We start from the raw sequence: 18,971 nt of genomic DNA, 5'->3' as shown, positions 1-18,971 counted from the left end.
TGCTCATCAGTTATGATTCTCCTTGAAAGAGGCAGTTGTTTATACTTTGAAACGTTTATAGGGATGTAAGCATCCTACAACTTCGACAATGTATTCTTTCACAATTTCTACATCACTTCCCTTTTTTCGTGAGCTACTTTATAAGTTGCTTCAGTGGCATTATTTCCAGGTCTTATTGCTGCTTGAAGGAATTGTCTTTGCTTTTGCTTTTAAAACATCTTTTGATTTCTGCAATACAACCTTTCATGCCTCTCCCTCTAATTTAAAATATTTGTGGTCCTTACAAGTGTCATAATGCTGATGATCACTGAATTTCTTTAATGTTGATATTGCAGTATCACAAAGCAAATCATCTTATCTTTAGCAGAAACAAGAAAATGTTGCAATTCCCAGTTCTCATTAAAAAATCTCTTTTCTTCCTTCAGTGTTCTCTTGGTCTTCTTTGACATGATGGGCTGTTAAGCAGACAGAATTAAAAAATACTGTTGAGCTGTGCAACTTTTCACAAATTCCACTTCAAACAGAAACACAGTGCACCATTGTCAAAAGCTGATAACAGACTGGTATATTCGACCCCCATAAACTCTCGCCAACCAGCCTCATGCAGTCGTGGTGCCAGTCAGGCGGGGGAAGTTAGAACTCAGTCATGACCACAGCAGCTGTCAGTTTAGCCCTATGGCTTACTAATTTTCTAATTGTGCTGGTCAATCTGGGTATTCTTCTTTGGTATTTTAAATATGTTCATTTTAAAAATAAAATAAAAATATAAAAGATGAACAATAATGTATTAACAAAAATAAAAGGATTTGTTCTATAAAATTTAGATTCAGTCAAAAGGCCACACTTAAGGACCTAGAATCTGGCCACATGTGGCCTTAAGGCTGCAGGTTCTCCCCGGCTCCCCGCCCCAATATACACTGCTGCCTTTATCTGATTTACACTGATAGAACTGATCTGTTGGTACATAACCATGGGCCTGTGTCCCCAGAGTGTCCTCTAGTTATCCTGGCCACTCTGCTCCCTTCCCTGGTGAGGAATTTGTGCTGCATCAAAACATGGTAGAAGATCCAAAGGGAAGTGGACATGTGCAAAGAGAGGACCAGACAGGAGAAGGGACCTCACTTTGTAACAATCTACTCTCTTGGGAACTAATCCATTCCTGTGAGAACTCACTGCCTTGAGAACAGCGTCCAGCCATTCATAAGGGCTGTTCCCTCAGGACCCAAATACCTCCCACTAGGCCTCACCTCCCAACACTGCCATATTGGGGATCAAATTTCAGCATAAGTTTTGGTGGGGGCAAGCCATATCCAAACCATAGCAATATCCCACAGCATATTTCATGGGTTTCATCTTACATTTTCATTATTGGAATATTTTGACCGGCTAATTTTAAAACACAGATTTTCTTTCCCTGCAGATATGCAGGCTCCCCACACATACTCTGTGGTAGCTGTGAAACAGTTGGAGAATTCCCCATGTTTAGTGACCTCAGAGTCACACTTCAAGCTGTGCAGTAGTCTCTTGCTAGTACAATAAAACATACATGAGTCGTGACTGGCTGCAGAGTCAAGAGCAGGTATTTTAGTATTTTAATAATCTGGCTACATTAATTTTGGTGGTTGCTGTACATGTTTCTATTTTTGTCTCCAGTTAGAACCATCAAGAAAAGAGTCAACCAGATTTCTGCAGATGCTTTTGTAAAAAATGTCATTTGCAAAATCAAATGTTCAAGGAAGGGATCACGCTTTCACACTTACACTTGCTGTCACATACTTTCCTTTAAATGACCACCTGAGAGACTGGGCAGACAGCAAGGATGAAGCAGGAAGTGAGGGAGAAAGTAATGAGGACTCAGAGCTTGAATTTCACAAACAAGCCTTTTCACTAATTGCTCCTTCCTGTCACAGCTTCCATGGCAGCAGTGGCAGCCTCTGACCTTAGTCGCTGTGGTCTACTGGGTAATGGGAAGCCACACACCAGCAGAGAGAAGAATGGGACCAATGCAAACACAAAGAACATACCTTATTCTGATCAACATCAAAATCACAAATTGAGCCAGGTGCATTGGCTCACGCCTGTAATCCCAGCATTTTAGAAGGCCAAGGTGGGAGGATCGCTTGAGGCCAGGAGTTGGAGACCAGCCTGGGAAACATAGCAAGACCTCTACAAAAAAACTGAAAAATTAACTGTGCACAGTGGCATGCACCTGTAGTCCCAGCTGCTCAGGAGACTGGGGTGGGAGGATTTCTTGAGCCCAAGTGTATCACAGGTATGATTAGTTAAGTCAAGATGAGGTCATACTGGAGTAGAATGGGCTCTTGGTCCAGTATGACCGGTATCTTATAAAAAGAGGAAAAGAGACATAGACACACAGGAAGAAGGCTATGCGATGATGGAGGCAGAGAGATCAAAGTGATGCATGCGTAAGTCACGGAATGCTAAGGACTGCAGCAACTTGGCTGGAGCTAAGAAGAGCCAATGAAGGATTTTCCCCTACAGGTTTCAGAAGGAAAATGGCTTGGCTGGTACCTTGATTTTGGACTTCTGGCCTCTAGAACTGTGAGACCGTAAATTTCTGTTGTTTTAAGCTACCCAGGTACTTTGTTATGGCAACTCTAGGACACTAATACAGAGATTATGCCTCAACTGATGAGGCATAAGGCAAAATTCCAAATTTAAGGATCTGTTACATCTTAGGGTGCTTCAAACATCTGAATTTGGGGAATACAATCTGATGGCTAGCTCTGATGTTGATATTTTCCCACTTGTAGAATGTACAGTAGAGAGGTAGGAGAGCTCAGAGATTGAGAACATGAACTTTGGGCATCAGGCTTGGGCTCAATCACTGAGGGACTGTGTGATCTTGGGAATGTTACTTAATCTTTATACTTTTCAGGTTCCTCATCTGTAAAGCAGAGATAATAATAATATCTACCTTACAGAATCGTAGTAAGGATTGAGTGAGATAAGGCATTATTTTATGTTTATTCAGTGACTATTGAGTCATGGGATGTGCTGCTCTTATAGCCAAGTAGGGAAAAATAAACAAGAAAAAAGATACTTACAAACTCTGACAACAGGGTCTTGAAATAGAGAGAGATTAAATGGAGGGGACCCACTTTAGATAAGAAATCCAGGGACTGCTTCTATCAAGCGATGAAATTCAATCTGATACCAAAAGGATGAACTGGTGTTAGCCACATGAAGACTTGAAGAAAGAGATTATAGACAGAGGAAGCAGCTTGTGCAAAGGCCCTCAGGTAAAAGAGCATGGCATGTTCAAAAAGTGTGTTTGGTAACAAACAGGTAGATGGCAGTAGTAGTTTTCTATTGCTGCCATAACAACTTGCCACAAACTTAGTTGCCTAAAACAACACCTATTTATCATCTCATAGTTTCTGTGAGTCAGAGGTCTGGGCACAACTGGATTGTCTGCTTAGGGTCTCCCAAGGCCAAAATCAAGATGGTGATCAGGCTACAGTTTTCATTTGGGGGTGGGGGTCCTCAGTGGTTGTTGGCAGAATTCGTTTCTTTTTCACAGTATACATAGGGCCCCCATCTTCAAGCCACAGCAAGTCAAGTCCTGCATAGGTTTTGGATCTCTCTGCCTTACCTGCCTCTGCTTTTGAGGGCTCATGTGATTATATCGGGCCCATCTGGATAATATAGGATTATCTCTCTATTTTAAAGTCAATTGATTAACCCCTCAAACACATTCAGTGTAACGTATGCATGGGTGTGAGATCTCATCAGGTTCAACCTCAGGGATTGGGGAGTGGAAGCTTCTCAATGGCTATAATTCTGCCTACCACATGGTAGGCTGATTGTGGAGAGGGTTCTGATGATGTAGGGCATCATGGGCCATGGTAAAGATTTTAGAATTTAGTTTAATGGTGATAATTATAGTAATTACTATTATTTAGCTGCTATGTATTAATATAATATCTATTTAGTAGCACTCAGCACTCTGCCAACATTATAAACATCATCTCATTTGACACTCCTAATAGCCCTTTTAGAGAAATACCATTATACTCAATTTACAGATGAGGAAATTAAGGCTTCAGAGTTCAAGTGACTTACCCAAGACCACACATTTCCTGGCAAATTCATATTTAAACCCTGATCTGTCTGGTTCCAAATTTCATCAGCATTTTTATTTCAAGTCCTCCTTATTTTAGACATGCCTTTAAGATATATATATTTTTAGAGGTTCCAACAGGGACTCTTCTCTTCTTATGGGCAAAAGCATGATTGTATATAATGTTTTTCTGTTTAACCCTTAACCATGGCTAGGGAGAGCTTTGGAATTCCAATTGTTAGGTCATAGCCCAGGTCTAGGGCAGATATGGCACCTCAGATCTGAGATAGAGTTTTAAAGACTCTGGAGCTCCTAGGAAAGAATCAGAGCTTGCTTGGTTTTTGATATACTTTTCTCAATATTTAGTTGGTGAACTTTTAATTTTCATGGGAACAATATGTTCCTGAATACTATCTCCTGGCTTGCCTTTGGATATACCTTGATTTTTGTTCAGGGCATTGAACTTAGAAATTTTTTGAAGTAGGTAGGAAGTGCACACCAGTAAGACAGTGTTTAATAATGTGATTGTAACATCCACATTTGAAGCTTCTTTAAGGATCTCATTAATTACCTGTAGTTTGACAGCGGAAATGTAGTCACTACTATGGGTTGTTTCACAACAGATAGATAGAACATTCTAGTCCAAGTGATTATAGAGGAGCACATTTTTACCTGAGGCTAGAGAATAACACCTGATTTTATCTCATTGGCCAACTCATCCACCTCTTGGTCCACCCTGCCAAGGATAAAGCTCTAGAGATTGGATTCCATGCTGGGGAGAAGAGGTAACTATTCACATAGTAGTTCCCACTCCCCACCAGCTGCCTACACACAGTGGTCCTTGTGTTTAAGGATCTGGCAGGCAGGAGATACAGAGGACTATAATTGTAGAGCCCACCTCCAGGGATAGACAAACCTTTTCCAAGGGCCTAGGGGGGAAGGTGGACTCTGCTTTTCCCTAGGAAAGCAGGTGGAATTACAGTAGGGGAAGAGGAGGTAGGGCACCAGCATGCCCCACTGACTAGAGCTGCCTGTGTCCTGGGAGATTGCCTGGAGTACTTTGCAGAAACGGTCAATCCCCAGTCCCCAGATACCTGCTCATTCAGGGAAACTCATCATTGGTTTCCATTTTAGTGCCCATTGGGTGTTGCTTCCCTGTGCTAGCTGTAGCTCCAGAAATAATTTGCTTGGGGATATGTTGCTAGAACCCAGGGCTCCAGGAGAGAATAAGAAATGTGTGTGTATTCCCATTGCCAAAAACCATTTCTTTGCAGCTGCAGTACAGAAACAGATATCAACACATTTAAGCCATGCAGGAGGGGAAAGAATTCCACCCAGTACGAAACTTCGTGTGCCAAGTTTCTTGCTAGTCTTTTCTATACAGGGGGTAGGAAGCATTCCCAGAAAGAGAATGCCAAGTGAAGTTACAACAAACTAAAAAAGGCAATTCACGAGGGAGCAAGATACTCAACAAATGAAAAAGTGTAAATGGTAATATTCTAGCAAATTAGCTCCTAGAGAAGCCCTTAGGCAGAACTGTAAGCCATTATAATTAAGGATTTGGAAAATATCAGTATTTAATTAGAACCTCTTTTCTTGGTGAAACGCTGTTGTTTTGTTGTAACTTCAGGTGTAAACAACTGAACATACCCATTTCAAAAATGTGTTTTGTTGCAAGCCTAGAATCAGTGCTAAAGTTAATTTACTTATCATGGCTTCCTTGAGAATTTTTGTTTGTTTGTTTGTTTCTGATCAGAGCTAAATTTTAAGAGCAATTTATCTTAAGTTCCCACATACAACCATCTTGTTCTCAAGCTGTCATAGGTATTTATCTGCAAATACTGAGGAACATCCTGATAATTCAATCCAACTTCATAAACCTACCAACTTACTCATAATCTATTAAGCACAGTTTCTCTAATATTTAATGCATATTCCTGGGGGTCATTGTAGACAAGGAGTTTTCAAATCCATCTCCAAGGTAATATATTGACAATAGGAAAATGTTTCTGCTTTATCCTTAAAGAACAGCAAACATTTTAAAGTTAGTTTGTGCCACCTGAAATGCTGATTAAAAAAAAAAAAAAAAACAAAACAACCCAAACAATCACACAGGGAGTGCTTAGCGTCTGACTCATGATCAGTCTTAGCCCCCAGTTTTTGCACCTGTAATTCCTGACAACCTTTATTCCTTTGCTGATACAGGGATGCATGTAACTCAAAATGTTTTCCTGCCATGATAGAGAAGATGAGGCATCATCAAGACTAACACTACAATTTAACGCTCCAGAGAAGCAGTGTATATCATTACTCCCTCTGTAGCCAAGCACACTAATTAATATGTATTACACCTGTCAAACCAGTCGCCATGGCCAATCCATTCCTGCGGCAGTTCAATGGGAGGCTGGACACCATATTTCTCCTTGGCAGGCATGTTTGGGTCATCAGCAAAGACAGAAGCCCTTTTCCCCAGTGAGACATCGTAAACTCTCTCCTTTCTATTGTGAAATTAAACCCTTAATTCTATTTGTGTTAGTTTTTATCCTGGTTGGGAATCGCTGTTAAAAATAAGTGGGGGCGAGGGAGGGATAGGGAAAGGATGAGAAACAGCTGCCATGTTCCAGGTCAGCTGTCTAACACATTTATTAGAACAAGGGCTTTTGGAATCCATGACCTTTGCTTTTTATCAGACATCCCTTAAAGGTTACAGACATGTGGGAGAAAAGATGGTTATAAATCTTCATGAAGTTTAATCAAAAGTGGCAGACCAACTGGCAGTAAACAAGTTATTAAAACTATTCAGCTTAAAACTTTGTTCAGCATTGTCAACAGAACTCCATCATCAACAGGTAGCTGGCAATGGAATTAATTAAGCGAGAGTGAAATAATAAATGAATTCAGATATCGCACCTACAGCAAGGAATTTGGCACTCGGAGCGGAGAAGTTTGTATTGATGCTGTGAATCATTCTATAGTGCATCCGAGTGAGCCCAGCACGGCTGTGGAACTGAGTTTACTAAAAAATTTAATTAGGAGAACATGTAAACGGGATTGGAGAAAAGTAGGGCACCAAATGCTGCTTTATTTATTTTATTTTACTTTTTTGCTAATTCTGTCAGGAGCACCTGTGTCATTAGATGCTGTATGACCTAAACTGCCAAGCTTTTGATTAATAGGAGGGGTACACATGAACTTTTTGCTGAGGATTATCTAGGCCATTATATTTTTCCTTTGAAATAATTGCTCCTCCCTTGAGAATGATAATATTAACAATGATAATAACAAAGCAACAATAGCAATAATAATAAAAGAGCCAGTATATGCCGAGCTAGTACGATGCCCCAGGTATTAATACAAAGTGCTTTACACACATTATCTTATTTAATACCCTTCGAGGTAGGAATTATTAGGTCCATTAAACAGATGAGGAATTGAGGCACAGAGGGGTTTTGTAACCAATGTCACCCAAAGCTGTTCTCCTAATTACTCAGTTTTCTGTAGTATGTACGCTTCTTTGGAAGGCAATGCAGAGTAATGTGAGAAGAATTCATTTATATGAGATATCAGCACCTCTACAACCTCCCTATTGCTTATCCCCTGGCCCCTGCTTGGGTCATGGTTTCACCTTGGCTGTGGTCTTCATGTCCTGGACTCTTATAATCAATCCCAATTTCTTTCTATTTTGAATGTCTCCATCTTTTCTTCAGGGCCATGGATGTCTTCACTATTACTCATCTGTGAAGTCCGCACTGCCGTGGTCAGCCCTCAGTCTCTAATGCAATTCCACTGGAGCCTTCCATTCTCTTATTCCATTATTGGGTATTTACCCAAAGGAAAAAAAGTCATTTTATTAAAAAGATATTTCTCTAACTTATTGATAGGCTTGGCACAGACATCCAGTTGATGTCTGCAACATCTGTAACTCTCCCTTTTACAATGCGTTATTGCAGCACATTCACCCATGACCATCTTAAGGTGTATTTGTGGGTTTACCATTGATATAGACTTCAGAAGTCAATTTAGTGATTTTTAATTTTTTTGGGGGGGAGGTAATGATGCTTTGTTTGGAGTTGATAGTGCCCTACTTTGAAGGTAGTTTCTTAATACTGGGTCCAGTGCTGAGAAGACTGTAGCATGGCAGACCACTGGGGCTTTAGAATTAGACAGAACTTTCCACTATTGGGCTGACTGGCCACCTAATGCCTCAACTTCTGTTTCCTCATTGTAGGATGGGGAATGTTTATCCTCCTTCCCAGCATTGTTATAATGACTAAATGAGATGACTTACGTAAAACCCTTAGCACAGTGGCAGGCATACAGTGAGAACTCATTATTAGAAGTTTTGCATGTGGTTTTCAAAGAGTGACCCTCAGCACAGCAGCACTTGGGAACATGGATGACGTCCTGGTTGTCTTCATTATTGCTGGGCCCACCTCCTACTTACTGAAATCAGAAGTTCTGGGGGTGGGTCCCAGTCATCTGCATCTGAACAAGCCCTCAGGGGACTGCAATGCTCTAATGCTTGGGAATCACTAGTCTACAGGCCAGTATTTCTCATCGACATAAGAGTTACATTTTGACTACTACACATCTATTTTCCCCTTCATCTTCCTTTTCTGGATAACGATCATGGCAGCTTGTCCATCATCGTTCTCCCCTTCACTATTGGTGTCTAGGGTAGAGAACTCAGCTGGCTTCCCTATCCAAAGAATAATTTCCACTGAGAAACTTAGCTCCAGTACTGGCTCACCTGTTTTTCTCATGTGTCCTGCTTCCCCATGCTGTTGCAGTGAAAATTGTAGGATCCTCTAGGTAGGGGCTAATTCTGTGTTCCCTGGGTTGTCTGCCTTACTTTATCCTCCTAATGATTATTCCTAATAATAATAATTACTGAAAGCTTTTCTTTGACTTGACTACTGATTCATGCTGAAGGAAAAAGAAATCCCTTCAATTTTTCTTTCTTTCTCTGAGGCCTGACACATGACTATTACCATGTTAAATCATTCACCTGTGTAAAGCAAAGATTTTTATTTATATCTCTGATGTTTGTTCTTTAATATCTTTAGAAAGACATAAAATGTGTATTAAACTCTAAATGGAGACTTGCACTCAAAGAAAGATTGGGGTTTCCTTTCCCTTTTCTTGTTTGCCATATTTAATTCAACCCTGGAAGACTGGTACATGCATCATTTCCTCCTCATCTCTGTTTCACTGTTGAGTGAAGTGTTTTGAATTAATTTTGTTAAATTATTAATAGCTCATGATCGGAAAACATCCCAGCATTGAAGTTTGTGTTTCACTATGCCCTGTGCAGTTAACATGGTAGATTTTTATGTATGAGAATGAATATGCTTCTATTGGTTAGGTGAAATGTTGGCTCTAGCCTATCCCCAGTGAATTCTCGTTAAGACCAAATTTAATAATGAAGTAGATATTTTAGTTTTAATGAAATCAGGACTGTTTCCTGGAAATCAAATAATTAGAGTTAGAGCATGGGTTGTTGGGTTCATTTTTGGAACAAAAATCTGCTAGGCATTGTGTTAGACATTGGGAATACAACAGGGTATAACAGGAGATGCAAGTCTTGCACCCATGGAACTTGCAGTTTAGTGGGGCAGACAGATGTTAATTAAAAGGACCACCAAAATAAATGTAAAATGACAACGTAATAACTCTTACAAAAGAAAGGAATAAGACATGTAAGTGTGAACACAAAGTAGGGAAACTGACCTAGTCTTCCCTGGGAAATAGTGCTTGCCTACGGTGAGGCAGGAATATGACTTAACTCAGGTAATGAGTGGGATGGATAGAACAGGGCATTTCAGGCAAAAGAAACAACATATGCCAATGCCCTGTGGCAGGAGAGAGCATGGCATCTAAGGGAGGGGGCCAAGAAAAGGTCAGTATAGCTTGTGGTCAGGGAACAATGGAGACCCATTGAGGAGTTTGAAGCAGGGGAACAGGCAAATAGATTTAGGTTTTGGCAGTATTACTCTAGTCTCGCAGTGTGGGGTGTGGATTTTCAGGAGACCAGGATGGACATGGGCAGACCAGCAAGCAAGCTGTATCAGAAGATATAGCGTGGAGGGGCCAGATTAGGGTGCAAGTAGTAGAGATGGAGAGAAAGAATGAATGACATAAAAATGACAGGAGGTGATTGGTAAGGGGCAGAGAGGTGATCTTCATATTCTGGAGTACAGGGGAGTACTGTTCATTGAGCTGCAGGAATCCTGGGGGAGAACCAGGTTTACTGGGAAAACTCTTGTCTGCTTTTGGGCTGTGGAATGTGATGAGCCAGCAAAATAGCTGGTAATTTGGGTCTGGAGATCAGAGGAAAGTCTGAAATGGTACATGTACATTTGGACTTTTCTGCATGTATGTGGTGAGGTAGACACAGGCATAGTGAGAAGATGAGGGCTTAGAATCCAACTTTAAGGAACAACATTGCATGGCTAAGTAGATGAGTAGCCAAAGAGAGAATGGCTGGAGAGAAAAAAGGAAATCAGGAGTGTGAGGTGTTACTGAAGCCAAGGAAAGAAAGTACTTCAAGAAAGCATCAGTGGCCAAAAATGTCAAAATATGCCTAGAGATAAGGCCAGCAAAAAGCTTATGGATATGGAGACATCCATGGTTTGGTTTATTTGACACTGGACCTTGGAGAAATAATGAACAATAGTGAATATAACAGTTCCTGGAGAATGAACTAGATATGTACTTTTGAGGTTCTTCCCCCTCAAACCTGTCCCCTTCCCAGAGAGGGAAGAGAACAGAGATGATCCACTGAGGTATGGAAAGCAGAAAAGTCCATGCAAAAGTAGGCTTTGGAGGCAAATACCAGGATTGAAGTTCAGACTCACACTACAGAGCTTGAGTGGATTTCTTTATCTCCCTTGGTTTTAGTTTCTTTATGTATAAGATGAGCATAACTACCTTCATGATTAAAGAGAAATATATTAAAAACCTAGCAAGGTACCTGGCCTAGAGTAAAGGTTAATAAATAATCATTCATTCAATCAATCAAGTATGTATTTAAAGCAAGAGAATGATGAAGATATATATATTTTGGCAAGATAACTATATATATAAAAATATGTCAATATGTATACATGATATATATGTATATGAATGGTTTTATAATTGGATGAATGACTACAAAGGATACTCATTTCTGTCACCTGGGGGCGGGGGTGGTTTCTGATAGTGTGTTATAGAGTTCTGCCCTCTGCCCCAGGTAGTTTAACTTTGCAATTGATGTCTTTGACAAGGCTATAATGATGATTTTATAAAATGTGTAGATGATAAAATGATATGAACCTGGAAGTAATAGTAAATATAACCCATGTCAGAATAAAAGTTGAAAACAAAAACAAATGGTCTGAATATAATCAGATAAAAATTTAATATGTGTAAGGAACAGAGTTCTACTTTTGAGTCTAATAAACCAACTGCACAAATTCGTGACAGTGCAATTCATGTGGTTTTTCATAAGAGACTTAGGGCTAAATCAGATAATATAGTCAATTAAAGGCCATGGTGGGAGACAACTGCCAAAAGCACTGTGGTAGACACTGTTGTAATCAACATAATCCATGTATCTCTCTTCTTTCTGGGCACCTCTTTAGACTACATTTCCCAAACCTCCCCTGTGCCTGTTTCTTGACAATGGAATATAAAAAGAAGTGATGTGGGTCACCTCTGGGCCAAGGTGGTTAAGAGCACTAAGCCTTCTCCATACTTTCACTTTTCCCTTGACTTAGGGCTGGATCCAGCAGGGGACCCTGAGGCTCCACGAGGTGCCCAAGTCTGGGTCCATGAAAGATTATGTGGAGCAGAGCCCCTCCCCTGCCCTTGCCTCTTGACCTGTGACCTCACATCACCTGAAAACTAAGCAAGAAACACCATTAATAGGTTAAGTCATGGAGGTTTGGGGATTGTTACCATAGTGACCACCATCCTTCCTAACTAAAAAGAACAATCAAAATTAAAAACAAAACAAAACTGATGCAATCCTCAGTTATATTAATAGATGTATGTTGTCCAGACAATGGGAAATGATATTATGGAAGACAGTCATCAGGGAAGATGCTAAAGGACTTGATGAAGTATTTGTAGTCTGTTATTAATAGCAGGTGTATAAACCACATCTATAGCAATTTTTGTTCTTGGTTTCATACAAGAAGACCCGGACACACTGGGAAAGTTCTTGGCATACAGTAGGCACTCCATAAATATCTGTCACATGAATAAATATTGATGTGTATGTGTTCAGTGGAATGACCACAAGGAGCAATGGTGATCTGAATCCATGCCCAGTTAAGGGTGGTTGAACTGGAATTGTTTAGCCAAGAGCAAAGGGGACAGGATGGATATCACCAACTATTTCAAGAACTATTTTATAGAAGGATTTGGATCAGTACTTTGGGACCTCATAAGGTGGGACTGGAATAAATATGTTGATGTCACAGTAAGACATCTCCAGTCATTGTATGACATTGGAATGTATAGAAGTCACTCATCAGTCAGAGGCGTGCAAAGGAGGAATGGTCCCTTACAGCACTGGAGGTATTTAAGCAAGAGCGAGTGACCATCATTTGGGACTATCATGGAGGGTGTTCAGGCACTGGGGAGAATGCTGGATAAGATGGCTCTTAACTCCCCTTACAGCCCTAAGACTATGATCACATGGTTCTAACTTAAACCTCATCTAGAGATAGTGTCAACAAAGGCACTGAACACAGAGTCCTGTGGTGGGCCATGCGTGACTTGTCTATAGTAAGAGAAGAAGTCACTTCCATGTCTCAAATAATTGTCACTCTTCTGTTCATTATAGAGCAGGGATCATCGACACTGCTCAACTGTCATCTCCAGGTTGTTAAATGTGACTCTTCCTGATAATTTTCTAACAGGAAAAAATATTTACAGGAGGGGTTTTTAAAAATATGTGGTCCTAAACCACCGTAGAGACTTTTTAATTGAAGCTCAGTTGATTTGAAATCTATTGCCATACCAAGTTGTGTTGTATTGAGTGCCCACAAGATGCCAGAAGCTCTTCAGATTACAGATGCCTTCAAGAAGGTTCCATTTCAAGCTGCTAAAATCAGCTCTGCTACTGGAGTCAGTGAAGACCCAAAGTGTAAGCCCAGCTCTGCGCATACCATAGCTTGTAGGAAAACACTTAACATCTCCTCGTGTGAGTGTTCCCATTTGCAAAACGGAAGCACCACAACTTGTTTTTCTGAGAGAGATATTGTAAAGATGAAAGAGAACATGTATGAAATTGCTTTGAGTTTTTAGAAAAAAGTGAAAGAAATTTTGGGTAATAGAGCCAAGGTTTACATCAGCTATTCCTTTAAGAAAATACCTGGAGTGCCAGGGTAGGCCTGTTTCTTTCAGAGCTCTGTATCATGCTCATCTGTATCATGCTAAGTTTTCAATTAAAAAGTTGATATGGTAGGCCTAGAACGTCTAGGATTCCCTTTATCACTATGTGAATATGTGAAATCAGAGTTCATTATAAAAAACAGTTATTTGTCTGAGGGTACGTTGGTTGGATGCCTGGTATATAAAACTAACAAAGGGCAAAATTGGGCAATTTCCATCTGGCACAATTGTAAGGAGAGATAGAAACAGGGCAGTAAAGAGCTTGACATATGTTTCTTTAAGAAAAGATATACATTTAAAAGGAATAGTGTGCTGAAATTTGATGACAATTTTTGGGAAATATTTAGATCATTTCCATGGGGCTCCTGACATTCCAAGGGGCTGTTAATCCTTCTGAAACTTTTAATGCCTTAATATGTTCTGCAAATACTTTCTGAGTAAACACCAGGAATGAATAAATTGAATTTTAAAGTGAATTCTTCATTTTATTCACAGTTGTCACGCATTCTATTTCAAATACCACTCTGGCAGAAAAAGCTCTAATTTGTGAGAAACACCAGATAGTTCCACCTAATATGATGAAATCAGCAGGACTTGAGGCTCTCCACGGTCTCCTCATTTGCTCTGCTAACAAAGGCTTTACTTCCTTTCAGGAAACACTGATATTCCCCCAGAATGTGTCCAGTCCTTAGCTGGGCACAAGGAACTCCAGGGTATATATGACACCAAGTCCCTGTCTTAGGGGAGCTCACAGTCTAGAGCTACCCGGAGAGGATTTATCTGATGCCTTAATTCTGGGCTTAGAATGAATTTGAAGCTAAATTAATCAGGAACATCCTGTGAACAGTTACTTAGCTTTGATTATCCATTTCTTGAATCTTTGTCTTTCTTGAAAATATTGTCTTGGGCTGTGAGTCCCGTATGTAGCTCATTCAGGCACAGATCAAATACTTCAAGTCCAAAGGTTGAGCCTTCCTTTATTCATGTTGCCTAGTGGGCTACTTTGCATCTTGGGCATATTTAATTAATCCCCCACCACAGGCTCCTCCCTCTATACTTAAGAATATTTGCAGCTGCTAAAGACTGAATTATGTCCCCCTGAAATACATCTGTTGACGTCTTAACCCCTAGTACCTTAGCATATAACTGTGTTTGGAAGTAGAATGCTTAAAGCGGTAACTAAGGTTCAATGAGGACTATGGGTGGGCCTAATCCAATATGACTGGTGTCCTTATAAGAAGAGAAAGAGACACCAAGGGTGCATGTGCATAGAGGCAAGGCCATGTGAACACACAGCAAGAAGACAGTCATCTGCAAGCCAAAGGGAGAGGCTTCAGGAGAAACCAAAGCCACTGACACCTTGATCTAACAGCCTCTAGGACTGTTAGAAAATAAATTTCTGTCGTTTAAACCACCTAATCTGTGGTATTTTGTTATAGCAGCCCAAGAAGACTAATACGGCAGCTGTTTATGGTAGTGCTTCACTTTGGGTAAAGTTGCCAAATTGAGCAATTATCCCCAAATTTTCAAGATTCTTCAATGATACCTGCCGGCTCCTGACCATTCTTTCATGCCTCTTTGACCAAAATTCTTTAACTTTTTTTCCGGACTTGCCATAAGATTTGAAAAATTTCAAGGCCAAGAAAAAAAAGAGAAAATCCATTTTTCTGTTTGGATCTTACAAGTGAATGAAAAAGCTTGATTGTCACATTGTTCCCTCCCCAGGTTACAGGGATAAAGAATTGGGTTGAGATGTAAGGCTGAGTCCCCACAATGATGTTCACATCTCAGAATGTACCAAAGAAAATACTCTAATGGGATCTAGTTGTCTGTTGCTGTCTATCTGCATTGGGGCAGCAGTGAGTTAACTTCTTAAAATCTCAAGCATTGGAAATATACCTGCAGAAACTTCGTAAAGACAGGTATGTTTTAAGGCGGAAACACTAATAGGAGTTCAAATTAAAGAAATGACATGAAATTGCATTTCTTAAACAGGGAAATAACACTCAGGAACATTAAAAGATTTAATTATGCCTGAAAGAGCTTTTTGAGCTAAAAATGCAACAAAAGCAAAGTGTGCCCAGATGTAAGTTTGAGAAAGCAGCCATAAGACAAATCTTGAAACCAAAGTATGCGAAGTCTGTAATCACCCACCTCCATACTGAAGGCAATGAGAACCTTCCATTAATATCCATTTTGCTTTTTCTAGGACAAGGAGCTGGAAGAACAGAAAAGTAATTTTGTGTATTATTGAGGCTTAACAATCTCCAGTGGAAAGAAACCCTTTGGGTCTTAAGATTCTTTCACTTAATAATTCTCAAATATATTCATGTATTTTTTAACATATACTGTTAAAATCAATTGTTATTCTAGTTTCCTTAAAAATCACACATAGAATAATGTTCAGTATCAGAACCGACATGTTTTTTATATGGTAGCAAATATTTTCTGTCATTAATGCCTGAAAAATTATATATATAGCTAAAGAAATATTATATATGTGTGTGAATTGAGACTCCACATATACCAGTTACTTACTATATTCTGACTTTGTTTGGAGAAAGGTCACGTGTATATTTACCTCCAAATGTTTTTCTAGTGAAACGTGCATTATGAATGGACTCTGCAATTTAAATGGATTCTTTTACCACCTCTATGTCCTCAGGTTTCAGTTGTAAACTTTAAAAAGAATACAAAATGGTCCATGTGGAAAGGGATGCAAAGTCCTCTTGACTGAACAGTTCCTGGGTATGGTGCAAATTTGCTTTTATGGTGCCAATTAGTGTCTGATTTGTCTTTTTGCCACGCAATGAATTAAAAATGCATGATTTGGATGCTGGAAAGCTAACCAGTTTCTGGATAGAATCCCCTGGACACTGCCATTCTTCCAGTTGATCTTTTTGCCCTCCCTGTGTTGGCAAGTACCAACTCTGTTGCCTACTGCTCACATGTTTCCCTAACAGATGGTTCTTTTTACTAGTCAAGATCCAATCTGGTGATTTACTTTAATTTGCTTTGGCCTAAAGAAAACCCATGACAGACAGCTAGCACAGCATCCTGAAGCAAAATTTTGCAAAGAAAAAGTTAAGTAGACACAAGCTATGTAGACTGTGTTCCACTTTACGCACCCCATAAATCAGAATATTTGTCAACAACAATTAAAATGTAGTTTCCCTGGTAATAAACATTACAGGGAGTAACAAATCAAGTTTCATTTATTCTGTCAGAAACTGAAGGAGAAAGCTTCATATGATTTCGTGGATAGTCTCTGAGGAGTAAACCAAGCACAATTACGTTCTTGATTTTAATTAAAACTCTGGGTACCTTTCAAGTTCCGTTAGGGAGATTTCCTGGGTCTGCTTAGCTGAGGTCTACACTGTGAAGTTAATTTGACACACAACATATTTTTCATGAGGTAACTGTCGCAGGAAGCCATTGGTAGGAGCAGCCTCTCGAGTGCCTGTGGGGCCCACAAAAAGTAATGACTTCTCCTGAAGCAGCAACTTCGCCAGGAAGTACATCTGCATAACAGTCCCAGAAGCCCTCCCGATAATGTCATTAAGCTGGGAAAATCAAAGGAAAAGGTGCCCAAAAGATGCTGTTAAAAAATGTTTCATTACTCACCGTCCACAGAACAACAATAGAATTGAGCCAAGGAATCATTTCAAATCACAATAAAAGTGAAACCACCCCCAGATTCCTGAAAGGGTAATGGAAACAGATTATGAGCCGTGCGCTGGCATCGTGGCCCAGGGGAGGCCATGTGGAAGGGCCTGTGCTCCTTATTCTATCTGTGAGGACTTTGTTCTTCAGGAGCGGGGCAGGGTCTCTGCTCCAAGCAATATGTTATTGTGTTAATTGACCAGGGGTTGGCTTATAATCTGCTGATTTCTTGGCCTGTGTTGTGTATGTGTTTGTGTGTGTTTGCATCGTAACTAAAACCAGGCCAGAATTTGGTCTCACTATTCAATTTACAGGTGGTATATTGTCTTGCTTTTCTATAATGTCACAGAACTCTGCATTTTGGCTGAAAGGTGTTTCAAGTTATTTCTTTGAAGTAATGAGCACAAATGCAATGAGTATGCTGATGATGTGAGCTGTGTTGGCCAGGGGAGGGGATTGAACTGTCAAAGGCAGTGGTCATTCATGTGGTCCCTTTTCCTGAGCCCCACCACAAACCTCCTTTTCACCCATCCCAATCAGGATCTCCCTGCAATTGAGTCTGAAAAGTCCATGCTCCTCCAGGACATGTCTTAAAATCATAGGAAACCTGCGATGCTGTCGGCCTTCAGAGACCATCTCATCCAGGTGGTCTGTTAATTCACAGGTGATGGGGCTAAAGCAGGAAAGGAGAAATGACTGAGACTTTCTTGTCTCTGCACCCACACATAATCATTGCCACCTTTGACTCTGAAGGGCACTTGGTTTATACTTCCATATTGTAACTCTTTTTACTTCTAAGCAAGTATTATCCCATGCAACAAAACTTTGTAAAATGTGACCCGGTTAACATTTATTGGAGTGCATATACTCTGTGCTGGGTGCTGGGCAATAAGCCCTTTGCATGATGTCACTTTATCCTCATGGCACATAAGGATTAATCTTGTCTTACAGTGGAGGAAACTCAGACAGAGAGATGGTCTGCAATGTGTTCGAGGTCCCCCAGCTGGTGAGTGCAGCAGCAGGGATTCAAAGCTAGGCAGAATGACCCTAGGCTGAGAGCTTTCCACTGCCCTGCATGCTGCTGTTTGTGTAACAAGCTACTTGTGTGAGGTTCAGATTGACTTGGGCACCAAGATGGGTGCAGCTGTATCCCTCAAATAACTCCATTTCCTTAAGATGGACTACGTGTTTCTTGCAATACATATTATTGGTTTCGTTATTGTTAATAACTCAAAAGCCTGGCTACAGTGGGCATATTAATAAGTGTACCATGTGTTGACCTTTTAGTATATACCAGATACTATCCTAAGTTCTTCACATAAACCATTTTTAATACTCCTAAGAATCTTCTGAAGAAGTAAGTGTTATAAACCCCACTTTTCAGATAAGGAAGCTGAAATTCAGTGAGTTTAAGCAGGTTGCCCAAAGTAATACAACTACGGAGTGACAAAACCAGCAGCCCAGCTCAAGCCATGCCAAAGTCATTGCTATCTGCTGAACTGAATCATGGAGTAGAACACATGGTTCTCTTTGTGTGGTTAAAGCTTAGAGAAGAATTGAGAACTAGTGGGCTGGAACTGGGAGATGAACTGGAAGGGTAGGACCCTATTTTCTAACAGTTATGTGGCTGACAGCTCCCCCACCTCAAGGAGAATGGGGCAGTGTCTTACTCACTTCCTTACTCTCATTATGCTCCTAGCACAGGGTTCCAGAGAGCAGGAGCTCAATGATTATCTGTTGAGTAAAGAAAGGAACTAGACTATGGACTCCCAGCCCAGTGAGATTCCATTACCCCAAGCCTTGAAGCTGATCCCTCATTTCTAACCTTATTTCTCACTTTGTT

Source organism: Eulemur rufifrons, chromosome 16, assembly GCF_041146395.1.
Source record: "Eulemur rufifrons isolate Redbay chromosome 16, OSU_ERuf_1, whole genome shotgun sequence".
In the NCBI taxonomy this organism is placed as follows: domain Eukaryota; kingdom Metazoa; phylum Chordata; class Mammalia; order Primates; family Lemuridae; genus Eulemur; species Eulemur rufifrons.
The sequence above is the reverse complement of the archived record's forward strand: the minus strand, read 5'-3'. Positions refer to the sequence as shown.